Genomic DNA, 23,255 nt, shown 5'->3' on the forward strand with positions numbered 1-23,255 from the left:
CTACTCTAAGTATAGGGTATGTCATCAATAGCAACTTTGCAAATCAAATTTAAAAAATGAATAGCCCTGGCCTTTGTACCAACAACTGAAGTACTGAACCACTGCAACATACTTCTTGAAAGCCCTTTCTACCAAGCAAACAATACAAAACTAACTCCCTTCCTCGCCTACTTTGAAGACACTTGGGTAATGTAATGTAATGTAATGTATAGGCATTTATATAGCGCACTACTTACCCGTAGGGTCCCAAGGTGCTTCGACCACTGCGAAACCCTTCATGGCTTCCCTGAGAGATGGTCCCTTAATGGGTATCTCCAGGGTGAGACCAGGCATCCCCAGCGGTCTGGTGGGGCCGTTAGTGAAGATGAGGCAAGCTAATGCCCAGAGTTGCCGAGTGTGATCGCTGATCAGAGTGGGCACCGAGGCGAGAGAATTATCGAGTCCGCTGACCCTGGTCCAGAAACCTGCCGCACTGGGAATCGAACCCTGGTCCTGGGCCGTCCTCTGCTCCCGGGTCTGCCGCCTCTAACCAGTGAGCCACACTACTTCACTGGGTAAGCTACATAGGTCAGGGCACCGTAGACAACCAAAGTTCCAAATCCCCTAGTGGAACATCTACGATAGCACTCTGGCTCAAAAAGCTAAAGCTAAATATGCGGTAGAAGGATGGCACAATGCCTTCAAGCCACAATAAGAAAGGACAACCAACCTTACGCAAACTAATAGAAGCCATAAAAAAGAACAGAGCTATCAAGAGCTAAGGCTAGAGCAATCTCTAACAAAATTGGCCTCAACTTAGAAAACAAACAAAAACAATGTATGAATACCTACAACACAAAACTCGACTATTTCCAAACACCAAAGGGATAGAATACCTAGACATGATTGCTAAATCGATACTATAAACAAAAAACAATCCTAAACATCATAAGCATTTTAAAATCAATAAACATTTAAACTACACAATTCTACTCTTTTATAAATTAATAATTATAATTATGTCAGTTACAAATTAAAAATGTACATATGAATATATGACTTAATGTAATTATTCAAATAAAAAAGAAACAAACAAACCAAATGTAACCAAAAACATTTCCCACCCATAATAATAAAAAATAACTTACAGTTATGTTACAGTAGATGGTCCTTGAAAATGAACAAATCCATAGTAGATATATCAAAAAACAAATCCATTAACAATAAAGCTCCAAAAAAAATGCAAAAATACAACAGTAAAAAAAAGGCTCCAACGGCGCAATTCTCTCAATAACAAAACTCTCAGAAACCTGAAAATTAGCTTAAAAAACTGCAAAAATAGAACTGAACAAAAAGGGCTCCAACTGCACAATCCTCCCAATAACGAAACTTGAAAATCAGCTTTAAAAAAAAGCAAAAAAACCCAAAAAATAAAAGGAAATGTCAAAAATGTACTTGTTTCAAAGAAACAAAATTACATTTTCCTTTTTTTTTAAATAAACGCATTGTCAGGACCACCCCTTCATAAAACGGAAAACCTGTAAACAAAAATAAAGAACACGCTCCTACAATAACATGTACCCACAAGCATTATCAGCATTAAATACAACATAACATAATGAAACAACACATAACTAACACTACATAACACTCTATTTCTACCCACCACTTTGTGAAACACATAAAACACTAATCTACCAAAACAACACCTAACCACACCAAAAACTAACAATTAACATCCTAATAAATCTAACAACACTACTACTACCTCGCCCCTACCCTAAAACTACCTTAAAAGTAAAATAAATTAAACTTACCTTAACCGACGAAACACAGCTCCCAACCGTGAGGTTCTGTTTTGCAAAATGACCTAAAAATGAAACAGATAGACAGAAAAGTGGGAAAAGGGAAACAAAAATGGCTGCGTAATAAAAATGAAAAAAAGACTGACTCCCCATAGACAAGAATGGAGAAATAATACAAGACATCCCAAAAATTAAATGTATATTTTTATGTATTGTAAAAAAAATACAAATGCCCACAAAATGTACAAAAAATTATAAAATATACATTACATATTATATTATCAAAAAACAAAAAATATAACATTTAATATATATTAAATTGTGTTTGTTTTATGTACTCACCCTCAAAATATAAAATTACAATAAAACGATTGTAAATGTGCAACTAATATAACAAAGTCTTCTAAAGCAATATATGATACCAAAATATATTTGTAAAAACAATTGTACACTATTTCATATATTAAATATAATTTTCTTAATAATATTTAATATACGAAATAAAATAACAAAATGATATGAATTTGTAAAACACATATATAATTTTACAACAAAAATAAAATTATATAAAATGTATTAAAAACAAATGTAAAAACAAATGTACTAAAAGAATTACTTTTTCTCATAAAAAATAATAAATAATAAAAAACAAAGGGGGTCATTACAATGGCTGAACCCACCACGGCAGCCTGCCAGTGGCGGATTCACCGCCATCGCAAAACACTTTTCCGCCTACCAGATTACGATGGTGGGTGGTGTGCATGGGAGACGGAAAGTCCGTCCACAATGGGTCAGTCTCAGGCAATTGTTAGGATTTCCTGGCGGACCCACCCCACATTTACAAAATGGTGGCAGTGCCTAGCAGGCACCATCCGCCAGATTATGGTGCTGCATCCCGCCAGCCTGTCTTTGGTGGTTCAACCACCATTGATAGTCTGGCAGGCATGTACTTTGGGGGCCCGTTGCGGGATCCCCTTGTGCAGGAGCATGTTGGATTTGCACTTAGGGGAACCTATGGTGCCCTCCTACTGTTCCCTACACCAGCTGGCAGGCACAGCATTGTGCCTGCCACGTAGTGCAAGTAAATGCACAACATGCACTTTTAACATTGCGGTGGGTGCTGCAGTCACCAGCACCTGCCGCAATGTGAAACATGCGCAATACTTCCACCACAGGTGCGGTCGCATTGTAATACCATGTGCGGGACCGCTGCCATAAAGGCGGACGGTCACAATCCCTGGGATGATGGCGGATGGACTAAAGTCCATCCACCATCGTAATGAGCCCCAAAGTATTTATAGTTAAAGAACTAAAAATATATTTACTTTACTATACTTAAGAAAATGTACCATTTTTCAAAACTGTTCAGAAAAATATGTATGTAAAAATATATTATATGGAACGGCACCCCTCACGTTCCACAATTGCATGCGTGATTATGGGATCCCGCCCACTGAACGCTTCCGCCATAATCAACTACTCCACTGGGCAACATCGGCGGGAATAGGAGATGCCGCTACCCGGTCACTTTCCCCATTTGAGGCCTTTCTATTGCGCACCTCCACTATGAAGGGGACGATCTCCTTCTTGTATGGGCTACTGTTGGCTACAGTGGTCTCCCCGCGTCCCCATTACATGGAGCACTGGGAAGGCCTGCTGGGCCGAGATATTCCCGATGGCGAATGGAAGGGCCTCTAGCGTGATATCACGGCGCGTAACCATTCGGTGAGTCTTAGGGAGGCCCACTTAAAGACCATGTTCGATTGGTATCTTTACCCATCCAAGCTCCATCGAATTTTTTCAGCGTCTTCGGATAGATGTTGGAGGGGCTGTGGGCTATTGGGAGATTTTTGCCACATCTGGTGGGATTGCCCGATCATCCGCCCGTTCTGGGCCAAAATTCTGTCCCACATCAAGGACATCTTGGGATACCCGATCCCGGACTCAATGGCTCATGTCTTGTTGGGGCTCCGCGACCCAACCTTAGAACATCAAACTAAAGCGGCTAAACATATCTTATGGCTCTGTCTTGGGGCCGCCAAAATTACGTTGGCGGCAGCGTGGAAGAAACCGACTGCCCCGGCTACCTCCTTGTGGCACGCGAAACTGTGGGGTCTTCTGAGCATGGAGAGAATGGAGGACATCTTCCTGGGCAATTTTAAAAACTTCCTGTACCAATGGGGTCCACTGGTCCGCTTCCTGTCACAAGGCTTGCCATCAGCGGTCTGCCCATCTGCCAACCGCACTCTTCACCTCTTCCAGGTCTAATCAGACTATATGATTGTGGGGGTTTGGAATGAATGAGTGTGTTGTTGCCACCACCACCGGGGGATAGGGGGGGGCTCAGTTGGGTATTTGGGAATGTTTACAGTTGCCATGGGGTTTGTTGGCTTTTTCGTCTTTCATAGCTATTCTCCCACTACCGGACAATTGACGTGGAACGGATCTGAGTTTCTTCAGAGTGGGCTGGACTTGCGTACAGAACTTCTTTCCTTTTTTTGCACTGCTATGCTACCCCACCTTGGCGGCTCCCCCCCTCTTTTTCTTTGAACTTCCTATAGCACTCCCTGTGTGGGGCATAATGCGGAATTGTCGCTTGTATAAGTTTTTTTTTTCTTTCCTTTCTCCTTTTTTTCCTGCAAACTCTAAATAAAAATTTTATATAATTTTGCAAATGTAGATGCAAAATATATGTTAAACATATTTTATTCTCTATAATAAATTCTGAATAATATCAAAATATCTGAATCATGTTTATAATATTGTCAAAAAATGTATAACAAAACTAAATAAAAACTATTTAATTGTGAACCCCAAAAATACGTGTTTGCAAATAAAAACATGTACTATACTAAATTCCAAAACCAACTAAACTCATGGAAAATGCTGGATAATAAACCATATTAAATTACTATTCCAACTCCAAAACCAACTAAACTTAGGGAAAGTGCTGGATAATAAACCCAAACAAATTACTATTCCAACTACAAAACCAACTAATCTCAGGGAAAGTGCTGCATAGTAAACCCCAAAAAATTACTATTCCAACGCCAAAACCAATTACACTCAGGGAAAGTGCTGTATAATAAATAAAAAAATACTATTCCTACTCCAAAACCAACTAAACTCAGGGAAACTGCTGGAAAATAAACCCAAAATAATTACTATTCCAACATCAAAGCCAACTAAACTCAGGGATGGTGCTGGATATGTATATGCTGTTTTTGGCATTCCTGCCTATAGAAATACGAACAGGGACATCCCGACACGGCGGCAAAAACAATAACAATACTCCGTAATTACGGTTTCCTGATTGGCCAAGAGTTTGACCAATCCAGACTACCGCGGTACGACTTTGTCCAATAAACTGCTTACCGGTCTGGTTGCTTGTTTATTTTATTTCTCTATCTATCGTGCATAGTCAGGTTTGTAATCTTTGCTTCGGCCCGACTTGTGCAGCAACCTAGAGTTAAAATCCACTTCCCCGCAAAGTACTCTTAAAGGTTGATAATAGAGCTGTCTTTCCCTCGTATTACCAATGACGATTTGGGCTCCTCGATTGGCCTAAATCGTAACCAATCAGCACTGCCAGTACATGGCGGGACCCTATCTAATGCTTCAGTGCATTTGCTATACCTTCAGGACTCCGAAACTACACGGAGGGTGTGTTTCTGCTCCGTTCACGTGGTATTCACGTGGTATTTACAGGTTCACTCTCTGGTCCGCCTGCATGACACTTAAACAGCTCTCCCTGTCCGTTGAGTTAGCTTCCCCTCGTCTCAGTAGGGATTCGAGGTACCGACGGACAGGTGAGTGCTTGCTAGCTCCAGGGCCATAATCTACCAGTACATTTCAGTGGAGGCTAGACCTTACAGGTATTACTACTGATTGATGCCTCTTCCTCTTTGTTTTTCTCCCTATTTTCTTACTAGAGCGGGGCCTCATTGTCCTGAGCGAGCGCCAGGCGAGGTGAGGCCATCTCCTAGCCAATGTGCGGGTGAGTGATTAATTGACTTATCAGATCATAGTAAATGAGTCTTGGCTCTGTGGCCCTCTATGTCTGAAATCTCCAAATGAGATTTTCTTGTTAATGTTCATAACACGTGTACATAATTCTGGTATATACACAGTTTTTTTTGTTTCAGGAGCAGAATTAATTAATCACCATGACTTCATCTTCTACCAATTTATCTATACAATACTATATAGTATATGGTATATAATTTGATTTTCACAATCACCGTTGCAGTAGTGTTCCATGAGGTCCTGAAGAAAGCCTTCCAAGGCTGAAACATGTCGACCGTTTGATCTATCTCAAAATGGTAATATTTGTTTATATCCATTTTTCACTCTGCTTTTAATGTTGGCACCATGGTGACCGTCTCAATAAAGGTTTTTCAAGCACCATGCTAGTCAATTTTACTCCACTCTTTTCTATATAGCACATTAGCTTTCTACACTGCAAATTTTCTCCTTTCCACAGCCCTTGAGACACTATTACCCAACTTTACATCTTTGGCGAACTACATACTAGTTGTTGTACTCACATTTCTTCCTTAAGTGAGACACCTAGTAGACACCAGGCTGGTGTTTTTTCAACCCAGATGATGAAGTTCTGCCAATGGGTGGGCTGATGGGTTCACGTCTGCTCTTTCCTCTCATTCTTACAGCCTATACCTTGGTACTTTTAGTACACAATAGACATTTGAGGCCACCACTGACCTTAGCACCCCATGAGTGTTTTTCATTGGTTTCCAGGGGTAGGGTGCTGTTAGGTCTCTAAGCTTATACCCCTTCCAGACCCTCTCCACATTTTGTATTTACCGCTGGATAATAAACCCCAAAGAATTACTATTCCAGCTCCATACCCAACTAAACTCAGGGAACGTGCTGAATAATAAATCCCCAAAAATTACTATTATAACTCCAAAACCAACAAAACTAAGGGAAAGGGCTGGATAATAAACCCCCAAAAATTACTATTCCAACTCCAAAACCAACTAAAGTCAGGGAAAGTGCTGGATAATAAATCAAAACAAATTCTATTCCAACTCCAAAACCAACTAAACTCAGGGAAAGTGCTGGATAATAAACCCAAAATAATTACTATTCCAACTCCAAAGTCAGCTAAACTCGGGGATGGTGCTGTATAATAAACCCCCAAAAATTACTATGCCAACTCCAAAACCAACACAACTCAGGGAAAGTGCTAGATAATAAACCCCCAAAAAGTACTATTCCAACTCCAAAAACCAACTAAACTCAGGGAAAGTGCTGGATAATAAACCATAATAAATTACTATTCCATCCCCAAAACCAACTAAACTGAGGGAAAGTGCTGGATAATAAACCCAAAAAAGTAATATTCCTACTACAAAACCAACTAAACTAAGGGCAAGTGCTGGATAGTAAACCCCAAAAATTCATATTCCAACTCCAGAACCAACTAAACTCAGGGAAAGAGCTGGATAATAAACCCCTCAAAATGAATATTCCAACTACAAAACCAACTAAACTCAGGGAAAGTGCTGGATAATAAACCATAATAAATTACTATTCCAGCTCCAAATCCAACTAAACTCAGGGAAAGTGCTGGATAATAAATCCCCAAAAATTAATATTCCAACTACAAAACCAACTAAACTCAGGGAAAGGGCTGGATAATAAACCCCCAAAAAATCACTAAAAATGCCACATATTTGACAAATTACAAATATGTAAAAATTGAAAATATTTCAAAACCATGAAAAAAACTAACATTTAAGAAGATCAAACATTGCGCAATTGTGGGGAACTATTAAAATACCTACTCTGGAGGCCTGGTAGAGGGATCTGGATTGGTGTATGTTCAGGGAGAAGACGGTCTATGTTGACAGGGAATGCCCCAAAAAATGGACACATATTTGGAGCCCTTGAAATAGATACCGTGGAGAAATGTGTGCACTTCCTGATTGTTCTGGAGCAAGTGTCCCTCTCACGCCGTGATGCTCCCCTCTTAGGTCGAACTGTATTGCTCCTCGATTGTACGCCATTATTATTTATCTTCTGACTGTGTCCTCTGTATTGTTTATTTAAACCGATGTATGTTTCAATAAAAAGATTTATTTAAAAAAATGTAAAAAGATTTACATTTCTTATCAAAATTCGAAATGTAACATTTTTTTTTTATTTGTCCCAAAACATTTTTTAATACAAAATTTAAAAACAAAAAAATAAAAAACACAAATATATAAAACATTATTATTAAAAATTTAAGACACCCCTTCTCACAAAAATAAAAAATATTAAAGTATAAATCACAATTAAAATTTAAACATTTTAAAATGCAAAATTATGCAAATTGTAAACAGATTTATTGAAACTGAAAAAATCCCAATAAAAAGTTATTTTAGAAAAATTAAAAGTAATAAACCAGTCACATATTTATTGAATTATTTTTTAATTTAAAAAATATTTATAAAATATTTTACACAATTTACATAAAAATATTAGTACCCCAAAAAAGTAAAACTTTGAAAATTAAGACAGCGTAAATTATTCATATCTTTAAATAATTTTGTATTACAATTTATTTTTAACCAACATTTTTAAAATACTCCCCAGCCTTATCCCCTATAAACCAAACATCCCGCTCCTAAATTTTACATAAAACAATTTAAATAAATATTTTTAAATTACTCCCCACCACTGTTTCTTTAAAGCTGCGCGCATGCGCGCCTGCTCTCCTATGTGAGTCTGGGCGCGCACTGTCCTCTTTGAAGCGCGCACACACCACGAGCGGCAAGTACTCATGTTAATCACAGCGCTGTTTCAAAGCATGATGGGCGCTACGATTAATATGAATACTTGGCGGAAAGCAGACAATCTGCCCCTCTCTGTGCTGTTTTAAGAAAAGTCATGCAGCAAGCCTAAAAGCTGAACATGTGCTTTCACAATCATTAACATACGTTAGTGATTGTGAAAGCACACGTGGCACTGTTGGGCTTGCTGCTTGCCTTTTCTTAACAGAGCACAGCAGTTTGTGTGCCTTTATTTAAAGTTTTCATGCTAAATGCAGCCCCGTGTGTGAGCATGTCAGACCCGCAATTAACTTCAAAACTTTCAGAAACGCACGCAATCTGCCTCACTCTATTAACAAAAGGCATGCAACAAGCCTAGCTGCACCTAACAGTACAACGTGTGCTTTCACAATCACTAATACGTATTAGTGATTGTGAAAGCACACGTAGTGCTGTTGGGCTTCCTGCATGCTTTTTCTTACCAGAGCACAGCAGTTTAGGTACCTTTTTTCAAGTTTTCATGTTAAATGCAGCCTGAGTGTAAGCGGGAGCTGCAGTTAACGTGAACGCTCTAAAAAATGCTCGCACTCTGCTGCGCTCTATTAACAAAAGGCATGCAACAAGCCTAACAGCACGACGTGTGCTTTTACAATCCATAACATATATTAGGGATTTTGAAAGCACACGCCGTGCTTTTAGGCTTGCTACGTGCCTTTTGTTGAGAGATAGGGTGAACAGCATTTTAAAGCCAAAAACTGGGACATTTCATACAAACAGAAAAGGGACAGCCCATAGCTGCAAAGGTTTCAGGTTGCTATCTGTGACATTTAAAAAATGTCAGTGCAATTATGAGTGACATTTCAACAACTATGAGTGACACTTACTTGAGAGCAAACTCGGCCTGCTTCAACTCTAGTACATTAACTCTATTCCGAATATGAACCAACCTGCCCCACCCAGTACATTCAAATACCACACAGCCATTAGAACTAACTTCATTCATATCCACTAGAAACCAACCTGCTCCTTCACAGTCAATCTTTACCTCATTCACTTCCGTAGTGTTCAGCTCACCTGTTCCAAGCAAAACTCGAGCCAGGTTGAAATGGGGCTAGGGGTCTTTGGCGTTGCTTTGTTGATTATTGCAGGAGAGAGGCCGACTGTCAGGATGGAGAACCGGGCCTTATAGGCCTGGCGGCGCAGGGCACGCCTTAATCCCCGAGTTCACCTGCCTTGTATAAAACAGAGACACGAGAGACTCCGTTGAGCGTGGAAGCCATGTTTATTAGCTGCAGCTAAGCACAGTTGTCCCAGAAGTTACACATGAGGTGGATTCTAAGGAGACTGCCACTTCAATCCGTGGCGCACAATATTTTATAGCAACATGTTTACAGCATCTCACTCCTTACACATACAAAACGAACCAATGAGAAAAGTTGGAAAACAAGCTGTCAGGTGTCTCAAATACGCCCTCTCTCAGACCCTGTGTGCTACCCCTCCCAACAAATTAATCAGTGATGGTGTTCACAATCCCTTCTTGCAGGTGGCAGGACGTATTTGTGTGCCTCAAAGGATAGTTGTGTAATAGGAGCATACATGGAAAGAATAGTGAAGGCCAGTCGGATGAGATAGTATAAGGAAAGAATAGGAGAAGGCGAATAGTCGTCCGAGACAGGGATCAATCGAGCCAGACATGGATTAACAAACTCAGCCAGACCCTGACATCGGGTTTTGTGAACAAGGGCTATGGAGTTACTTTTTAACTGAAAGGACACGCAGCAGCTGGAAACGCAAAAACACATTGTTCGCCGTGCTGCCTGAGTAAGGCCAACACAAAATGGTGGCAGGACACAAAATGGCGGCTAGATACGGGACGAAATCAGAAATCATAGAACCCCAGACCCTCCTTTTGCCATTACTCAGGAAAAACACCAGGGACTCAAGTTAATCTGAGTCGATGTCAATGGCCATGAGGTCATTCAGCTGTTGCTGTAGCATCCTTCTAATATCCTCTATTTTCTGTGACACAGGCTTCGGGACACACATAGTGGCACAAAGACCACATATTGCAGGTCCACACTGTACACAGAGACAACAAGAGAAAATGATGGCCAAAACCATTCCAAGGAAAGTTAGTATCTTCCATCCCCAAGTGGACAGTAGTCCCCAAAACCATCCCATCACAGACCAATGTCCCTTGTCCTGATGTATAGACTCGAGATGATATGTAACTTAGAGATAGCTTAGTATACTGTAGGGGCATTATCAGGAATGTAAACACAGCAACTAGACCCGATCAATTTACAGACTCCTCCACGATCTGCAGGGATAATATCTAAAACTATCCGATTTTGCAACGTCATAAGGCGATCCGCCTGAAGCTCGGCTGTCAAATTACTCAAGGCTCCATATGTTTCATTTATGGTAGCCTCAACAACACAAACTAATTGTCTGATGTTTCTGCTATTGGCCATTGGGCCCCAAAAAGGAAGCAACCCTTTAATAAAGTCACCTCCCTCCTGTCCTGCTGTGTCTTTCTGATCAATAACTCCCCTGTCATGTCTCTTCCTGAAATGACCTGAAGGAGCAGTATACGTTGGGGGAAAAAGAAAAGCCACATAACAGGTTCCTGAGAAATATGTAGGAAGTCATGTATAGGCTCTATCGTGACAGATACAAAATGTGCCTTGTGATGGCACTAGTGGTGAGGGAATCTGAGGTGTATAGACATAAGTATGAGAGCAAACACTCTTTTCCTGTGGATTTTTAACATTCTGGCCATTAATTTGTAAGCAGAAATTACCTTGATGAGGTACAGTCTAAATTGGCGGAGAGCTTCTTCGCTTAGCCTTATCGGTGAGACTAGTAACATATTGAGTTATATTCCATCCATCATATGCTCTTTTCTCATCTATGGGAATCTTACTAATCTGAGCAATTTTAGCCATAGTCACTATTCTCTTAATCAAGGAACTGTGACTGAAGTCTGCTCCACCACCATATGGACTACCAGGAGGATACCGTAGCTGATTCTGATAAATGTTAGAGAACATAGCCAAATAAGCCCACGCGGAACCTTCATAGGAGGATGGAAAGACTAAATACGGCATACCTCTCTCTGTATTATGAGGCATGATCCCACAAACCCAACAATTAGTAGTATTCATCACCAGTTGGTGTTGATGCAATAACTGAATAAACGAATTATTGAAATATTCGGTTCTCCTAATCTGTTCGTGTTCTGAAAGTGTATAAAACCGATGTGGAGAGGTAGTAGTAAGGAGAGATAAAGAGACAGAGGTTGGGACAGGTAATGGCTGTATAGCGTAAACAACCCAACTTCCACACGCTAATAAAGTACATAAACATATCAGAGTACATAAGGTTATTCCACATGGACTAACCATCAATTTCTTAAATCTACTTTTCATGTTTACAGTCTGATCATTAATTTTCACTTTAACACCCATACTCTAAAGTGTTGCTCACGGCAATCTTCCTAGATCACTTAGCTGTGGTTGTTAGCCGTCCTATGACACTGCAAGTCCTGCAGACCTATGTCACTACTCAGGTCATAGCTAAAGACTCCTACCATGACCATGCAACTTGATGGACAGTGGAAGAAAAAACATTAATGTCTTTCAAAAAGTATAATCAGAAAAATCGGAAAAAAGAAAAGTTCAATTGTCTTTAATCACTCTTCGTCGTAAATTATATTGAGTCTTATTAGGGATCGTCTGGTCCTTAAACAAGGCTTCTGGATTCGCTGTGTTCAAACGCAGATGTGATGGGACGGCCTCCTGTAACACGTCGTCGTCTTCTTTCTCAGAGTTTGTTTGTTCCAGGCGTGCACTACTAAACGGTACAAATCTAGGTACTCTTTCACTTTCGCTATCACCTATGCCCTTACGAATCCATTGGTCAAAAGGTAAAGGCAAAGGTACCCTCTTACAGTGCACGCTATGGATCCAGTTCTTCTTTCCATCAACTTTCACAGCCGTACGTGCCGTCAACAACACCTGTCGCGGTGGCCCCAAGGAGGTTCCAAATTCTTTTTCCGCTGAAAGTTTTTCACGCAGACCCAGTCGCCAGGTTGGATGGAGTGACCTGGGTCTGCGGAGGCCTCCGGCAAAGCGTTCTGAACCTGTTGATGAAGAACACGTAATTTAGTGGTGAGGTCATGCAAATAGTCAATCAGCATTGGTTATGGAATGTCAGAATACTTCTTAGGTCGAGGGACTCCCCAGACATTAGCCGGGCGCCCAAAAGCGACCTCATACGGACTCAGGCCTAAACGAGAATGCACAGTAGTTCTCATGGACAGAAGTGCTAATGGTAGGGCATCAAGCCAAGCGAGACCTGTGCTCGCCTGAATTTTTGCCAATTTAAGCTTGAGAGTGCCATTATAGCACTCTACCAATCCTGCTGACTGAGGGTGGTTTGCCGCATGGAATTTCTGTTTAATACCGAGACCTGTACACACTTTCTGCATAATTTGGCCTACAAATTCACTCCAATTGTCAGACCAGACAATGCGCGGCAAACCAAATCTCAGCAAAAACTCCTTCAAAAGAACTTTGGCAGTAGACAAAGCAGTATTGTCCTTTAGGGGGTAGGCCTCTATCCATCTGGAAAAGGCACAGACCACCACCAGAACATACTTGAGGTTATTGCAATGATCCATATGAATATAATCGATTTGTAATACCTCGAAAGGATACGTAGGGGGAGCAAAATGACCTGCTGGAGTTGGGGTTCCCTTTCCTGGTTTATGCATTAAACAAACAATGCAATGCTTCACCAGGTTTTCTGCACATTTAGGAATTCCTTCATTCTGCCACACTGGAGCCAAAATCTTGCATATGCCTTTTGCACTGATATGGGCTGGACCATGCGCCATAGTAACTACAGGTAGTACATAGGCGTCTGGTAACAGCCATCGTTGATGTTCTGACAATTCCGTCCAACACCCAGTCGTGTCCAACATTCCTGTACTTTCTCTCCACTTACTCAGTTCTTTCTCAGTAGCCTCCTCTTGAATTATTCTCACACTTTCTATTGTGCCCTCACACATTCCTCCTTCTCTGACCCATCTTGCAGGGCCCGCAACACACATGCGACTTGTAGCATCTCTCGCTGTCTCCTTTGCTACTTTATCTGCAAACACATTCCCGTGACCCACATCATCAGTAATCTTTTTTTGAGCACTACACTTGATTATTGCTATTTGTGTAGGCAAAGCAAGTGATTCGAGAAGGTCAGGCACCAACTGACCATGCTGTATTTTAGTCCCATGGGAAGTAAAGAATCCTCTTTCCTTCCACAAGCGACCGAAACTATGAGCCACACCGAACGCATATTGGCTATCAGTGTAAACATTCACTCTCTTTCCCTTTGCCAACACACATGCTCTCGTCAAGGCAATTAATTCAGCTGCTTGGGCTGAATTCTGTACAATGCGTGCTGTCTCTACTACCGTATGCAAGGTAGTAACAGCATAAGCTGCAGTCGTCTCACCATTTGGGAGCTTGAAGCAAGACCCATCCACCCATAGGATCCCATCCGGATCCACAAGTGGTGTGTCTTTTAGATCTATTCTGCCTTTCGTTTCCTCTTCTGTTCGGAGAAAACAATCATGCTGTTCTTGAATGCTTTTCTCATCCGGGATAGGCAACAATGTTGCTGGATTCAAAGTATTACACCGCTTGATGTGTATATGGCTAGCCAAGAGCGTCAGCGAGCACTCGTGAGGTGTTGTGTTTTTGTCCTATTCAAAAGAGTATCTACTGCATGTGGTACCATAACAACAAGAGTATTATCCAATACCAATCCAGCGGATTGGCGAATGGAAATTGCTGCTGCCTCGGCAGCTCTGAGACAACTAGGCAACGCCTTGGCTACTGGATCCAACGTAGCCGAAAAATAGGCACATGGCCGTTGTTTGTCTCCAAATTGTTGTGTTAAAACCGACAACGCGCAACCTTCTCTTTCATGCACGTAAAGTATAAAAGGCTTACTGTAACCTGGAGTACCTAACACAGGTGCCGAACACAAAGCAGTACGTAAATCAGAAAAATTCTTTTGGCATTGGTCAGTCCAAGGGAGAGGATGTGGGGTATCTTTCAACGTAAGTGCCAACAAAGGCTTAGCCAGCAAAGAAAACTTCGGAATCCATTGTCTACAATAAGAAGTAATGCCCAAAAAGGCACGTACCTCCCTTTGTGTAGATGGCTCAGACATTTGTGCAATAGCTTGAATTCATTCGGGGGTCAACCGTCTTCCCTCCTTCGACAAGAGATGACCTAAATAGGTAACCTCTGGTGGCAATATTGCAACTTAGAGGGGGACACCTTATGATGCAAGTCAGACAAATGACACGACAAAGAAACAGTTACATCCTGACAGACATCCTCCGAATCAGCAGCAATCAGCAAATCGTCAACGTATTGAATCAAAGTGGCACCTGGAGGTAAAACGAAAGCATTAAGCTGATATTTTAAAGCCTGACTGTAAATGGAGGGACTTTCACAATAACCCTGAGGAGCACGCTTGAACGGAAAACTTCGGCCTCCGAGAGAGAAGCCAAAAATATCCCTACTTTCCTCAGCAATAGGAATACTAAAGAAAGCATTTTTTAGATCGATAACAGAAAACCAGGCGGGTATCATAGTAAGCAAAGCAGTGATATCTGGGACCACAGGAAACTGGGGGACAACAATCGTGTTGACCTCCCGAAGATCAATCACAAAGCGATACACAGGAGGCTGAGAAGGATCGCTGCGTTTAAGAACAGGTAGAACAGGACTGTTACAAACATCACCTCTCATTTCTTCGACCACACCCTTCTGAACCAAATCATAGATGATGGCCATCAAAGCTTGTTCACCATCATTAGAAATCCTGTACTGTGGAATACATGGCAACTTAACATCAGGCTTAATGGTAACCACATAAGGAGGAATCTGCAATAAACCAACATCATTCGGACCTGTAGCCCAAAGTGTAGCAGGAAGAGATTGCAACTCAGGTGGAAAGCTATCTTTCGATAGGTATGTAGGAGAAACCAAGTTCTCACCCAAAGTAAGACGCACACCAGAGGAGGAACAATACAACATGCATAGAGACCTTTCAACAGATCCAAACCCAACAAATTTTCTCCGCAACCAGTCGTTAGAATAAGTGGAGCTTCCAGATCGTAAGGACCAATCGAAAGAGGCAAAGGACAAGAAATCGAGTTAGCAACGGGGGCGCAAGAAAATCCTACAGAGACGTTTGTTAAGCCAGACAAAGGTGCCCCAGGGAGTTTTGAATGGATCATAGAACTTCTCATTTCACCAGTATCCAAAAGAAAGGGCTCTGCAACACCCAAAGCGACTACTTCAACATAAGGCCCATTTTGATCCACTGGAACTGATAAGACTCCCTTACTTTGTCCATGGCTGTCCTAACTAGAATGAAAATCATGAACCTCGCCTTCAACACAATAATCGTCATTGTAATAATGCGCAGACTGAGTATTCTGCTGATCAAAATAATTCGAAGAATTCTGAGGGGGAAAGGAACGCTGCCCTTGAGACAACGCACCTCGCCCTCTACCCCTAGGTGCTGATTGAAAACCACCATGGCCTCTCGGCCCTTGAAATCCACCATTACGCTGCAATAAAACCGGGCAGCTATTCTTAAAATGGCCTTCCTCTCTACAATAGGCACACTGATTAGGACCAAGCAAATGTCGTGGAGCAAAAGACTCAGGTTTCTGTAACAACCTCTGAAGCTGAGGAGGTTGTTGAAACTGACGCTGGCCAGAGCAAGGGGGATAAGCCTGTTGAAGAAGAACTTTCGTTTTTAATTCCTTAGTCTTCTTCTCCGTCTTATCTTTCTCTTCCTTGTCCCTATTCTCATAATACTGAGCAGTGGCTAATATTTGGGCAGGCGAAGAAACAGCCCAAGAGCTTTCAGAATCTTTTAACTTATGGGCCAATTCAGGAAGCAAATTAAAGCCAAATTTATCCACAAATAATCGCTGTCCACCTTCAGTACTTAAATCCTGACCATTGTGATCAATAAATGTCTCCTCAAACCGAGTAAAGAAATCAGAGACACTCTCATCTTTCTTCTGTTTACACGCAGCTAACTTATCCCAGTTAACGCGTAAGGCAGGCATCATCGTCTTCATTAAAGTGATGATTCTACCAGACAACTGCGTAATCAAATCATCTAGCTTAGCACCACCCACTTGTCGTGCATCTGCGGCAACTATAGCAGCCCAATTACCTCCTAAAGCCTGATCGTGGTCCTCTTTATGAATCCGAGCCCACAACGCCTGTGGAACCACATTCCCCATTAGCATATTGATATCGGCCAAATTCATAATACATGCTTCAACAGTTTGGGACAGCTCTTTATAATATCCCGCTGGGTTTTTACGAGGGTCCCGCAAAGACTGCTTAAGTGCTAGAACTTCAGCTCGTTTCCAATGGACATGTACCCATATACGCTGGAAATGAGCAGGAACAGCCTGAACATTACCCGCTTGCGGAACTGCTTCCCTCCAGACTGGAGGAACTTCCCTCATAGGATAATTCTTCGTTTTCTGTCTAACTGCAGGATCAGGTTCAGAAATAGTCTGGGAAGAATATAAGGACCTAAAAGTACCAAGTGTCTTTATAGCACCCTCAACTTCAGGACCCACAATGAGTCCTTTATCAAACCTATCCTGTATATCCAATAGACCCTGAGGAGTTAAATCCAACTCCATATCCTCCCATCCATGAACAAGTGCGTCACACATGGCATTAAAAACGTATCTCTGCATAGGCGCGTTCCACTGGAGAAAGGTACTCAGTATATCGGGTACACTATACAGTGGACCATTCATCATCCATTTATGACCGAGAGAGTCAAATACAACTCGTTCCTCAGAATCTGGAATTTGACTACGGGATTGCCTTCGAGAAAAAGCAGGAGTCCTAAACAACTCAAAGAGGGTAGATAAAAGACCAGAAACAGTATCAACTAACTGAGCACGAATCGGACAAGAAGTAGAGAGTAAAACCGGAGACGCAGTATTAAGCGAAGGAAAAGAAGAACTAGCCGTTACAAGAGAAACTGAAGGTGAAGGAGACTGAGGTACAGAAGTGGATGGTAAAGGAGGTGCAAGCAACAATACAGGAAGAGGTAATTGCGGAGGAGCCGGAGCTCCTGGCTGAACAACAGGTTGCTGCACAGGTGGCAATAATACGGGTGCATTAACACCTGGCACATAAGGCGGAGGTAATTTCAACAAATGGGACATTAAGGGGTCTTCATCAAGATCTCTACTCTGTGTAGAAGTAGGCAACACGGGATAGCACCTATCAATTGCCATCCGATGCTGTCTGTCTGAGACCTCAATCGCGCGATCAGTCTCATCGTCATGGGCAGCCTGTATGACAGTTATATCTTTCATTTTCTTTTCCCTTTTCGCTTGTTTAATTTCTCTCTGTTTGGCTTCCTTATGCCAAAGGCGGAAAGAGTCAAACATTGCCGGCCGGGCTTTTCTCTTAAACAAAATTGCTTCCAAATTATCTAATATGTCAGGCTCAAAGCTACCGTTATGTGGGCACCGTAAAACACCATCTTTCTTCGTATATCGGATCCATGCCTCATTAAAGGCAATGGGGCCAACACCATGCTTGGAATAGAGCTCATACGTGGGAGTTCCAACCGGAGGAATCAGACATGAATCCTCGAGCCGGGAATCCCTAGTACAGCAAAAGCAACAAAGCTTCCTAAATCCACTCAGACCAGGCATTTTAAGCACACTGATCCATTTGCTAACTTCAAGGAGTGAAAGCAAAGAACACAGTACAAATGTACTCACCCCTCGACTTCGGCTATTGCAATGGTCGAATAACAAAAGTCAAAAACAAAACAAAGAAGTGGGCGCTACCCACGAATACTTAACTAAATGGTCTTCTCATGCCAACAGATCTCCGTCTAACGTCTTGCGATACCAGTCATCACCAGAGGGTCCAAGGCAGGGCGGTAGTCAGGGCAGCAGTCATCAGCAGCAGTCGGAAAGGAGTAGCCGCGCTGCAAAAGACCTTCAGTCCACTTTGACATCCGGGGGTCGCTTGACGTTGCTCGCGAATCCTCCGGAATTTTCTTGCGGGGCTTCTCACGACCCTCAGGCTGAACCACTACCACTGAAACCGCCTCACGTTGGGCGCCAGTTGGAGAACCGGGCCTAATGGGCCTGGCAGCACAGGGCACGCCTTAATCCTCGAGTTCACCTGCCTTGTATAAAACAGAGACACGAGACACTCCGTTGAGCGTGGAAGCCAGGTTTATTAGCTGCAGCTAAGCACAGTTGTCCCAGAAGTTACACACAAGGTGGATTCTAAGGAGACTGCCACTTCAATCGGTGGCGCACAATCTTTTATAGCAACATATTTACAGCATCTCACTCCTTACACATACAAAACGAACCAATGAGAAAAGTTGGAAAACAACCTATCAGGTGTCTCAAATACTCCCCTCTCTCAGACCCCGTGTGCTACCCCTCCCAACAAATTAATCAGTGATGGTGTCCACAATCCCTTCTTGCAGGTGGCAGGACGTATTTGTGTGCCTCAAAGGATAGTTGTGTAATAGGAGCATACAAGGAAAGAATAGTGAAGGCCAGTCGGATAAGATAGTATAAGGAAAGAATAGGAGAAGGCAAATAGTCGGCCGAGACAGGGATCAATCGAGCCAGACATGGATTAACGAACTCAGCCAGACCCTGACATCGGGTTTTGTGAACAAGGGCGATGGAGTTACTTTTTAACTGACAGGACACGCAGCAGCTGGAAACGCAAAAACACATCGTTCGCCGTGCTGCCTGAGTGAGGGCAACACAAAATGGCGGCAGGACACAAAATGGCGGCTAGATACGGGACGAAATCAGAAATCGTAGAACCCTAAGGACTGGCCTCAGATTTTACGGTGCTCCTTTAGGGGTATTACATGCAGCCTTTGGTGTGTGTCAGCAGAGATGGGCTGATTCCTGTGTGTCCTAGGGGCTGCACAGAATTCGAGTCCTAACGCAAACTGCGCAGGGTAGCTCTAAGTCTCAGCTCGCTGTCACCCGGCCGTGATGGTGACCCTTGTGCCAGTACACCGTAACTGTGTCACACAATTGAAAAAGGGCATGTGGTGAACAGTTGTTCAGTCAACAACCGAACAACATTCAGCAAAATTAACTTGTCTGTCAGGCTGCAGGGGACTGAGTAAATGAGCAAGTAAGATTTTAATTAAATTATTTCAAATTGCCATCCTGGGCTGCACTGCGCTTTCACAGTTTCCAGCACAGTCTACCAAGGGCCAGCAAGTGGCCGGCATGGCTGGCTGTACAGGAAGTAGCATTCATAAGTGCGCTTTCTTTATTTAAATGCCACAGTGCTGGGATAGTTTTAGCACAATCCTCAGTGTGCACAGCATGCGTTACGGCCGACGTCCTTAGGCAGCTTCAACACCATGTCTAGTATGGATTGGCAGGGTTTACTATCAACATATCTGATTCAGGGCTAGTTGCACCCCCGCCTCTCACCTGTGACTTCTGAAGATGCCAGAAGACCGCTGCGAAAGCTCCCCCTGCACGGGCCAGGCTGGGGGCAGATGCCATGGTCCAGGACGAGAACACTCGTGCAGGCTATCTGCTAAACATGAAGTAGTACCAGTACCACTCCTGCGGCAGCCGCAGTCTGGGTCGGGTAGCGGGTGGCCATAGGCACATTAAGGCCGCCCGGATCGGCACAACAATTTGCGGTGCCCACTGCCAAATGTAAACTGACTGTCATGCTGCAAGCTCGCAGCGCAGGCGAGGAGTTGACCTAACGGCAAGGGTGGTTGACCTCAAATCTGTGGAACCAGGTTAGAGTCTCGGCAAGGACGCTCAAAATCCTGTGATTCTGGGAAAATCACTTAATCTCCCCGTGCCTAACAAAAAAAGAGTGGGTCCACACGTAACGCAACTAGTACATGTGTAAAGCGCTCTGATACCCGATACCTTTCGGTCAAGTTTGCGCTATAAAAAACTCAGTAAAAGAAAAAAAAAGAAAAGGCTGTAGGGCGCCTATAGCTAGGAGCGTAGTCAGACTCAATCTATAGGACATTGGGCCAAGGGCAAATCATGCAGAAAAGGATTTGCTTGCTTTGTCACGCAAGGTCAGTGAAGCTGAATGCAGCGCCAGCCCACTACAGGTGAAGTTGCTACATTGTAGCCCCTGATGCCAGCCCAAACCTGGCTGAGCAAACCCCCAAGTCTGCTCAAGCAGGGCTGACCGGGTGCTACCAGTATTCTGTAAGTGGTTTTAATTAACAGTTGGCACTTGGTTTGACATCAGAGGAGGCTTTATAAATGCGTGACTTCGCATTTCAGTTCGGTGATGCGAACCACCACACTGAAATGCGTTAGTCTAACGCCTGAAGTGTGGTACTTGGCAGCCTGGCTACAATTTTTATTTAAATGGAGCACACAGAATACCATTGCTCATCCGCATAGAATTACAGAAGAGGCAATAAAAACCTTGATAAAATAAAGATTTTAAAGTCAGTATCATGCCAGTTAATTAAACTGATTTTTTATAACAACTGCTAACTATCACTGCTTTGGAAAACATAAAAAGCACCTCCCACTGTTTTCATTCAACCCGATCTAAAAACCAGGACATGAGCCAAATTTACTGAAATCTACCGGGGCAGGTGGTAAAAAACAGGGACTATCCCTGCAACTCTGTGACGTATGGTCAACCTATTTATAGAGCGGTGTAGATCAGGTGCCTTTTTGAAAGTATTCATATTAATTGCAGCGCTGTGTATAGGCAAGAAGGGCGCTGAAATTAACAAAAAACTTTCAAAAAGGCACCCAATCTGCTACGCTTTATTAACAAATGCATAGCTACCAAGGTTTCAGATTGCTACGTGAGGCGTTTTTTAAATTTCAGTGTATTATGAATGCCATTTCAGTGACTATAAGTGACACTTTCTCGCAAGCAAAATCAAGGTATGAGGTATTTGGACCTGCACCACTGCGGTGTGCTAGATCTATTAATAAAATTTAAAAGCACATTTTGAAGCAGTCACTGAGGCACTACCCCTTCCACTCCCTGTTGCTCTTTCCCTTATATGCTTCCCAGCTCCATGTTGCTTTCCTCCCTGTGGGTTTCTCCATCTGCAAAACACTCCTGCTCTCAGTGCTGCTCTCTGTCCCTCTTGTGCTTTTCTCTGCCATCCCAACTGCTCCATGCTGCTTTCTCCCTCCTGTGTTTCTCCTACCTTTAAACGCTCCCTCCTCCCTGCTCCTCTTGATCTCTTCATTGTGTGTTTTTCTTCCTCCTGTGGAAAAATAGTCCTGCGCTCCTTGTTGCTTTCTCACTAAAAGGCTATTAGGCAATCGCTCATTCCAAAGATTGCCAGCTCCCCAGGTGGTCCAGACAATGACCAACTCAAATTGTCCACAAACAAAATGGAACACCGCAGCTGAGTGTTCCCGGCAACAGCGTTGCTGGAAATGAGCAGACAGCTAAGCTGTTTTTTGGTTGCTGCACCCAGAAGGTGAGTGGAATGTTTGATGGGTCCTTCCATTCTAACTCGCACCAAGAGCAGGGTCGGCGAGGCCCCAGTGGACCCGGGCCCCTTCACTCACTGAGCACCCCAAGCAACATGTCACCAATCCCGCGCAGCAATGGGGTCTCTCTCCTGCAGTGCTACCTCTCACGTATTTGCTGCATGATGCCTCCAGTGGTGCATCACTACCAGGGAACTAACTACCCTTTCAGACATGAGCAAGTGTCCTCCAAGCCAGCATCCAGGCCCGGCTACCCACATGTCCAGAGCAGGAAGAGATTAGGGTCTCAGCCTTGCAAAAGCATAGCAGCCATTTTACTCTACAGCAACACTTCCTTTGTTTGCAAATGTCACCACAGCGCTTAATTTGAGCAGCATTTTCTGCAATCTGTATGTCGCGCAATAACTACACTCCACGCTGTTACTGGAAGCGTAAAAGGCCATTTATTAGGACAAGGTTGCAATCATTTATACTTATCAACAGTACATCAATGCATGAAATATACATTTCCATAATCATTTAGACTTATTAACAGTACATCAATGCATGAAATATAAATTTCCATCCCATACCCACGCATTCTCCATTCTGCCTTTCCAAAACCATCTCACCTGTTTGACTCTTCACCCATTGACTCAATAACCTCCTTCCTTTCCCCATTCTCACCTTCACTTGCCCTCCAAGCATCCTCTGTTGACTTTGCCTTTATTGCTCATTGCCTCCCATGCCCCACTATTAGTCACCTGTGTACCGTTTTCCCCCCACCCGAGGGGTGGATCTGCCCGTATGTGACTCCCCACCCCTCCAAAGTACCGTACCGCCTCTGCTCTGCAACCTGCCCTAAACTGGCACCCCAACCTTCAAAAACGCCCCTGGTCCTTCCCTAAAACCTGCAGGGTGGGCGGGTGGACAAAATTAACAACACCCTCCCGGTGGTGCTCAGGTGTCAGGAAGAGGCCGGATCTTCCTCTCCCGACACCTTATATGCCCTCCCCCATCCCACCCCTTCCTTTAGCCCCTGTAGTCCCGCCCTCCACCTTGTCCTTCCGTATTGCGCGAAAACCCTGGGGGAAGACTGGTCTGCGACCTTCGCTTCCCCCG

This window comes from Lissotriton vulgaris, chromosome 2_1 (assembly GCF_964263255.1).
Source record: "Lissotriton vulgaris chromosome 2_1, aLisVul1.2, whole genome shotgun sequence".
NCBI lineage: Eukaryota > Metazoa > Chordata > Amphibia > Caudata > Salamandridae > Lissotriton > Lissotriton vulgaris.